This window comes from Lepisma saccharinum, chromosome 4 (genome assembly GCF_977018435.1).
Source record: "Lepisma saccharinum chromosome 4, izLepSacc3.1, whole genome shotgun sequence".
NCBI classification, from domain to species: domain Eukaryota; kingdom Metazoa; phylum Arthropoda; class Insecta; order Zygentoma; family Lepismatidae; genus Lepisma; species Lepisma saccharinum.
This window is the reverse complement of record NC_139232.1, coordinates 34828008-34837333: the sequence shown is the minus strand read 5'-3', so window position 1 is coordinate 34837333 and position 9326 is coordinate 34828008. Positions and strand designations below refer to the sequence as shown.

At 35.4% G+C, this 9326-nt stretch overlaps 1 non-coding gene across 1 annotated transcript; it reads right to left on the bottom strand.

Annotated features, from left to right (window-relative positions):
• Positions 1-8876: 8876 nt before the first annotated feature.
• Positions 8877-8951, bottom strand: TRNAT-UGU (transfer RNA threonine (anticodon UGU)). Its single transcript has one exon. It is a non-coding gene; the product is annotated as a tRNA-Thr (tRNA).
• Positions 8952-9326: the final 375 nt, after the last annotated feature.

The following is a 9326-nucleotide window of genomic DNA, read 5'->3' as shown; positions in this document are numbered from 1 at the left end:
TTCCTCTTCCTCTTCTTTGCAACCTCAAAGAATTTAATTGTGAAAAGTACCACTTTTAAACATAAAGATATCCATAAATATACCTGGTCTTCTCCAGATGGTAAAACTCATAATCAGATAGATCATATTCTCATTGATAAGAGAAGGCATACTAGTATAATTGACGTTCGTACACATAGAGGTGCTGACTGTGCCAGTGACCATTATTTAGTAATTGCTAAATTAAGAGAAAGACTCTCAGTGATAAATCATAAGCAACAAAATCTAAAAGTTATAAAATTTGATACAGGAAAGTTTGCTGATGAAAGAATTAAGAAAGATTACCAAATTAAACTGTCAAATAGATTTGAGGTTTTGCAGGATTTAAATGATGATGAAAATATAAATGAAACTGGCGTAAATAAGAATTGGGAGCACATACGTAATGCAATAGAATCAGCAGCTAAAGAAAGTATAGGATACCATAAACCAAGAAAAAGTAAGCCATGGTTTGATAATGAATGTCATAATCTAATAGAAATAAGAAATCAGGCTAGACTTAGGTGGTTAAATAACTCGGATGATACAAATCTAAACAATTATAATAGAATAAAGCGAGAAGTTAACCGCACGTTTAGAAGTAAAAAAAGAGATTACTTGAAAAGAAAAATTAACGAAATTGAAACAAACAGCAAAAATAAAAACATCAGAGATTTATATAAAGGTGTAAATGAATTTAGAAAGGGGTGGCAACCTAAACTAAACTTGATAAAAGATAAAGACGGTGATTTTCTAGCTGACCCAAGCGATATTCTAAATAGATGGAAGAACTACTTTAATGACCTTTTAAATGTCCATGTAGGAGATAAATCAGAAGTAAATGAAGTACACATAGCAGAACCTTTAGTTCCAGAACCTAACTTGACTGAAGTTAAAGATGCAATTAAAAGGCTAAAGAATAACAAAGCACCTGGCATTGATTTAATACCAGCTGAGTTAATTAAATATGGTGGAAATTCATTAATATGTCAAATTCATAAATTAATTTGTTTAATATGGAATAAAGAAGAAATCCCTCAACAGTGGAAAGAATCCATAATTGTTCCTGTGTTTAAAAAAGGTGATAAAATGAACTGCAATAATTACCGTGGAATTTCTCTACTCTCAACAACATACAAAATATTGTCTAACATTCTTTTAACAAGACTAACCCCATATGCTAATGAAATCATAGGTGATTATCAATGTGGATTTAAACGTAACAGATCAACTACAGATCAAATTTTTCACATCAGACAGACACTTGAAAAAAAGTGGGAATATAATCAAAATGTCCATCATGTATTCATTGATTTCAAAAAAGCATATGATTCGGTCAAAAGAGATAAATTATATAATATATTAGTAGAGTTTGGAATACCTAAGAAGCTTGTTAGTATGATAAAAATATGCACCAGTGAAACAGAAAGTAAAATTCGTGTGGGTAATAATATGTCTGACAAATTTATAATTCACGATGGGTTAAAACAAGGAGATGCATTATCTCCATTGCTCTTTAATTTTGCCTTAGAATATGCTGTAAGGAAGGTAAAAGAAACTAAAGAAGGACTAAAATTAAATGGTGTGACTCAGTTGTTAGCATATGCAGATGATGTAGACTTACTGGGGGATGATATAAATACGATTAAGAATAATGTAAAAATATTTTTCAAAACTGCTAAAGAGATAGGTTTGGAAGTTAACAAAGAGAAAACTAAATATATGCTTACAGGCCGAAACCAAGTGTTAGGTAATAATCAAAATCTAATTATTGATAACAACTCGTTTGAACCAGTTTCCAAATTCAAATACTTAGGAGTAATATTAACAAATGAAAATTATATTAAAGAGGAAATAAAAAGTAGGCTTAATTCAGGTAATGCATGTTACTTCTCTCTTCATAAACTTTTGTCTTCTCGTTTAATATCTAAGAAACTAAAAGTTAAAATATACAAAACAGTAATTTTGCCTGTAGTATTATATGGGTGTGAAACTTGGTCCCTTACATTGAAAGAGGAACATAAATTGAGAGTATTTGAAAATAAGATCCTTAGGAAAATCTTTGGACCTAAAAGGCATGAGGAGACAGGTGAGTGGAGAAGGTTACATAATTTAGAACTACATAATTTGTATTCATGTCCAGATATTATTAGAATAATTAAATCAAGAAGACTTAGGTGGGCAGGCCATGTGGCACGAATGGGAGAGGAAAGAGGAGTTTACAGGATTCTTGTTGGGAAACCAGATGGTAAGAGACCTGTAGGAAGGCCAAGACGAAGATGGAGGGACAACGTTGAGATGGACCTAAAGGAAATCGGTAGGGATGGAAAAGAGTATATAGATCTTGCTCAAGATAGGGACAGATGGAAGGCCTGTGTTGCTGCAGCCATGAACCTTCGGGTTTAAGAAGGCTAGAGAGTTAGTTAGTTAGTTTCTATTATTAACAATATTCGAAAGAAAAATGTACACTAAACCAAGAGAAGAATATTTTTTTGAAGAATTCGTATTTTCCTAAGTACTTATGAATACTTCTTGAATTTTTTCAGGTGGGCAATCGGGTGGGCAGAGGAATTTTTGGGTGGGTGGCTGCTCACCCTCGCCCACCCTTCGCGCAGTCCTTGGAATTTCAACCTTCGCCGTCCCTCATCTTGGTCCTGTCCTCAGCACTATCTTACCTTCCAAGTCAGAAGCATCACCTGTGCAAAAATTACAAATGCTGTCAGACACGGATCAGCCTGAAAGATGGAAGCAGGAGACTTCAACTGTCGCATACATTGATCTTTGATTTGTAGATAACTGTTAAAACACAGAATTAATTATTTGCCATCAAGCTCTATCACCTTCCACCCAACCTAGGATTAAGGCATCTAGTTGCCAGGATGGGAATATCCAACAATTGCACTGAGAAAACAAAGCTCCCATTGTCGTCAATTTCACTCATGGAGATACCTCAATAGTAAGCATATATAGTTTAATCGGAGGCTCATTATGATATATGATGGGCGTGGGTAAAATTTTATAAAAAGGAATAGAAACATGAGGTTAGGTTAGGTTAGATTAGATATATTTACCAGTTATGCGGGCTACTTGTACGACCTGGAAAATGGACAAAACTGAATTTAGGTAAAATTGCACTTATACCCCTCCCCCCAGGACAAACACTGTAAAAAGATATTCTTAGTGTCTGGCCAAATCTATGGACGAATGAATGCTGGTTCTCAAAAGAGTAACTCATGCTATGTCATGCAGGAAAAATTCTAAAAGAATATTGGTTCAAGCATATTCGACTCTCCTGATGTTCTCTTACGAGTATTTTTGCGCTGCACTTAAACCACACAATCGTTTCAGCTCAATTTTACAACAACCTAGTGCCTTCACCAATTAGTAGGGTGGTGAAAATAAAATGTGAGCAACTTCCTGTATACAAGATTTCAGTGTAAGCTTTATGAGACATATAGAGAAGAATTCTTACAACTGCTCCGATGCCGTTACCCTAAATAATGACTTCTCATTTGTCGTCAATGATGAATTCTCGTATAATTATTTTACTGGTGTTAATATTCTGTTGAAAATATGTTGTTTACTTATTACGATTTTATAACGTTTGTCCAGATATAATCTCATGAATCATGTTCTTAATAACTTTTTATAACTGGTGCAAAGAGAGTGTCTACAACCAACAAAAATACAAACAATAGAGAAGGAATTTGTAAAACTCTAGTTTATCGCGACCAATCTTGTTTATAGTGGCAACCATGAATGTGATGTATGGCTGCAAGAATACAGGATGATAATGCAATTTTTGAGGGCTTATAGCTTCAAAATGATACCTCATCTTCGCGATTAGCCAAATCTGCAGAAAAGCGAAGTAAAATAAAGCAAGGGCCCATCTAAATTACCTCTGTGTAGCCAACTCTACGTTTCAAACACGTGTATCCTGAATAATGCTGCAACACGTTAAACATGGTTTCTTTTCGTTTTATTTTTCAGTTGCTTGCCCTTAAGCATGCTTATTAATTTATCCAGTTCTGAAGGCAGAACTTTGAGTTTTTGAGTGTTTGTTTTAAGTCTACTTTATGCACAGATAGGCTGATCTGATCTGGACTAGACATGCATGCAATATAAAGTGAGATCCGAATCACTATGTGCCTCCACAGGGTATCGAACCCGAGACTCCTTTGAATAACTGAAGGGAGATTGTTTGATTTTTCAGCACCAGCGGCTCCAGGAAGGGTACGATAGTACGGCCGTACCCCCTGTTGTTTCACGGACGCCAGGGCGACATGAAAGCAGAACGTAGCCGTAGAGTGTAAGGTGGATGATAATATTTTGGAAAGGACAGAAATTAATGATCGATCATAAGTTAACTTTCGTGTCTCGGAAAACATATTGAAAAAATATTGTATATAATATCTCGTATCATGTACTAGGTTTTATTGTAACAAATACCAAAGACATTAACAATATAGAGGCATTTATTATATTATTTAATTATTAAATATTAATAATTAAATGTTATTTAATAGTTTCGTTAGAAGCATATATAAATATGCCTGTATAATGTGGGATCCTTTCTACTAGTGCTGTATATTCCAAAAAGTTTGTTTTTATTTCCTTTATTTTACTTCGCTCTTTGCGCAACTTTTGGCTAATTTGCGAAGAGGGGGATGAGTGATGATATGATGAAATTGATGAATGGACACACACAAACATGCATGCCCAGGACGGGATTCGAACCCGGGACCCCTGGTGTCGTAGCTCGATGTGCTAACCACTCCGCCACTGTATAATACGATGGCGCAACCACAGGGGAGCATTGCCCCCACAACCTTGGATGGAAATGAGTTCTAGGGGGGCAAACATTGACGACCAAGTGTACCTGCAGGGGGCAATTACCGCCGACAACTTCAAATATTATGCAAATAAAAATACTTTTCGTAAAATTCTCTTGCTCGCTTCGTTCTCATTATCTGCTTCTCTTAGTCTTATCAAGTTCAGAACCGTTGCTAGGAAGCGGCGGGAGTCCGCCCTGGGCACCGAACGATCTAAATAAACATAAGTTGTAAAATCGAGTGATTGATTTACGCACAGAAAGGCTAATCGGAACTGGACCTACAGTTTAAAGTGGAATCCGAACCACTATACCTCCATCGGGTATCGAACGCGGGACCCCTTGAACACAAGGCGACGATGTTACCACTTGACCATCGGGAGGCAAAAAAGTTGAAAAGAGAGAATGCATTGGCGTTCCGTGAAATTATTTGCGCCATATTTAATCAATATTGATTTCAGCCTGCAAAAAAATTGGATCCAAAAATTTGCTTGCTCGCTTCGCTCGCATTCTTTCATTGTTCTCTGTAATGCATTGTAAATTACCAGACAGAGAAATGAGACTTGTCTTAATTGATTTTGTTTTAAATGCATGAACAATTGTTTTGAGGAAAGGGAGCGTGCACATTTGAGAGACAATTTATGTAATTTTTGCTGTTGGTGTATTATGAGATGGACGAATTGGTTGTACGGTATAATGTACAGGGTGGCTCAAAAAGTCCCTTACCACCCCCGGTACAAGGCCACTGCAGCGCGCAACATGGAAATGGTGATGACCAATCGTTGCCAGGCCAAGGGGAACGACATTGACGCCAGCCGCACGGTCGGCGGCCATCTTGATGTCCGCCATCTTGAATTCAACTTTAGAATTCTAAATGGGAAGGGGGTGATATGATATATCAAATCAGGCTAGAATATCACGAGAAATGCAATGGTGAAGGTTTTTTGATGTATCTTTAACCAGTAAAAAGTTATGACTGAATTCTTGTACCAATTTCCTCCTTCTCGAGGTGTTACAAAAAGGCCTTAAAATTTGTTTAGCGCAACGGTAATACATCAAGATCAAAGTGACGTCTAGGGAGAGAAGTTCGCATGTCATTGTACAAGATTTTAATCGGATACATCCATGAAGAGCTGTGCATTATGAATGGTTGTCGCGAACAATTACAGTGTGACGCTTCCATTAAATGAAAAGTCCTTCACAGTGACAAGGCTAATGTTTATGTTCATAAGAAAGTTCATAAACAGAATAGTCGATGCTTTTTATCTGATAACCCATTTTCGACAGATCAAAGCTGAATGGTTAGTGCTGGTAAGTTAATGGTGTGGCGTGCTGTGTGGAACACGATTGGTTAGTCAATTTTCCATCCACGGAACCTTAAATGCTTAGGGCTACTTGGATTTGTTAAATAAACAGGTTTTTTCATCCTTGCTTATGGAAGAAGGTACTTTTTACAGAGTTTTTTCAATAGGGAGGAACATCAGAACACTATGGGAACGTTGTGATGCAGTTTCTGTCCAAAGTTAGTTATCAGATGACAAGGGTCGCATATTTTGTTTATGAACATCCTTATGAGTATAAATATTAGCCTTCTCACTGTGAAAGACTTCTAATTCAATGGAAGCGTCACACTGTAAATTTTTCGCTACAACCATTCATAATGCGCAGCTCTTCTTGGATGTATCCGATTAAAATCGTGTGCAATGGCATGCGAACTTCTCTCCCTAGACGTCACTTTGATCTCGATGCATTACCGATGCGCTAAACAAATTTTAAGGATTTTTCTAACACCTCGAAAAGGAGCAAATTGGTACAAGAATTCAGTCATAACTTTTTACTGGTTAAAGATACATCAAAAAACCTTCACCACTGCATTTCTCGTGAAATTCTAGCCTGATTTGATATATCATATCACCCCCCTTCCCATTTAAAATTCTAAAGTTGAATTCAAGATGGCGGACATCAAGACGGCCGCCGACCGTACGGGTGGCGTCAATGTGGTTCCCCCTTGGCCTGGCAACGATCATCATTTCCATGTTGCGCGCTGCAGTGGCCTTGTACCGGCGGGTAGTATTAATTGACTTTTTGAGCCACCCTGTATTTAAATAGTATATGTTGTATATAATATGTATTGAATAAACTCTGAATACGTACACAATTTAGTGTCCATGTCGCTCATGTTGCATATGTGTGAAACAATAATCGTGCATGAAAGTTATGCATGTTAATGTAAAAAAATAATTATATTTGGAATTCATTTATCAAGCATTTTCTGTCTTTCAAAAATAGTTTGTGTGCTTGTTTTCCATTATTAATGTAAATTTGAACGTGTTAAAAAATCATTCAAATCGTTTGTTCGAACACAAATGCTATAGCACCAATTTCTACCCCTTTTTTGCATAATTTAGGAGTGTAATAACGTCTTTGATACTACTACTACTACTACTACTACTACTAATAATAATAATAATAATAATAATAATGTTGGTTCCGGATTTGAATCCCGGCTTGGGCATGGATGTTTGTGAGTGTCCATTCATCAATTTCATCATATCATCACTCATTTCCATCTTAGCAAATTAGCCAAAAGTGGCACAAAAGCTAAGTAAAATATAGCAAATCAATAATAACAATAACAATAATAATGGTATAATATTATTATTATTATTATTGGTACGTTTATCCTGGCACTTGCCTCTCCAGACAAAAAATCGTGGTTGCGCCTCTGGTATAATACATGAGCAAATTTTATTGCACAAAATTATCAATGGATCAACGGAAAAACATGAGATTTTAAATTTATTGAAATTCAATGTGAACAAAAATAGGTTTGCTTTGCATTTGCTTCGCTTTTGCAGTAAATTGTACATTAGTCACCATTAGTCACGTCAAGTGGTAAAGGTATTGTAATATATAAAAGACGGTATGAAACTGTGTAATCGATTTTCATTCTGTATAAGTACGGAAAGGGGTGCTGTTTTGCTTATCTTGCCCCTTGTTCACGAAGTGTTAAGTGTTTTTCAGCACGTACTTTTAACTTGAGTATGTGTGTTTACAGAGACTACTATAAGAGCTCCATTGCAAGGGAAGGGATATCAAATAATGTTGAATAAATGTTACTCAAATTTTGAAGAATATAGGTATTTTTAAAGATTATGTCGAATTGGTTATATTTGTAATCTAGATTACAAATTGCATTTTTTTTTTTTTGTATTGCGTTAGGTCCAATTCCCTCTTGATTTTTCAAAAGAACCCAGATAACATTGTATGCATGGCTGAATCCCAATGCAGAAGTGCTTAACATTCCAAACATAATAATTTTGAACCTGTTACTTAACATATCTTTCTACTACGTACTTGCGGTATATATCTTGTAAAATAAATAAATGGCCATTTTATAATGAATAAAACTCATATAATGTGAAGAGGACATGAATATGCATAGTTTTGTATTCAGTTAAAGTGGAATGGTTGATGGTCCAATCCTACTCCGATTCATGGCCGCAGATATAGATAAATAATTGGAGGGGTTCAACTTTCAGCAGCCCAAGAATAATAAAAATGTAATAGTTATAGACCGTTAAACATGATAGTAATAACTATTGCTTGAAATTAATGAATATATTTGTTAAAGGGTTAGTTATTATCACTTTTATTATGATTTCATTAAACAGTTTTGAATTAAACAATAATATATTTCCTTTTAAAAAATATCATTGTGTATAATAACGTGCACCTATAAGTAACATTATTATTCTTCATCACGTCTATTGTAGCTGTGCATTCATTTCTATTTTCAACTTTTTAAAAAATCTATCAGAATATGTCTGGATTTTTACGTTTTGAGACTACATACAATTAATTATTGCGAATTACAGTATACATTTTTTTTCATAATAAATTCTGAAACATACTTAGGTTATGAAGAGTTGGGTTGGTTGTTGAGTTGGTGTTTTAAGTCCACTTTATGCACAGTAAGGCTAATCGGGACTGGACCTACAGTTTAAAGTGGGATCCGAACCACTTGTGCCTCCACCGGGTATCGAACCCGGGACCCCTTGATTACAAGGCAAGGACGCTACCACTGCGCCATGGGGGAGGCCCTATTAGGTTATGAAGAAAAAAACATTATTGTTATTGAAGTATGTCTGGCCATCCATTATAAATTAACCATATTTTCTTTCTAAAATTCTTCCAGGTAATATAATGAAATTATTGTTGATTTGATTATGTAATTAATGCAAAATGTTTACTAAACCGATGGGAGGGGTTTGGATCCGTCAAACCCTCCCCTTATATACGCCCATGCACCGATTATTTCTGATGATTATTATTATTATTATTCGTTACAAGTTTCTATTTTTTCATAAACATTTCTTGTTAACTACGTGTGTCTAGTCAAATGCTATCAGGAGAGAATTACACGAAGTAAACCTGTTTTGTGGTTCCATCTGTACCAGAAATGTTTAAAGCACAA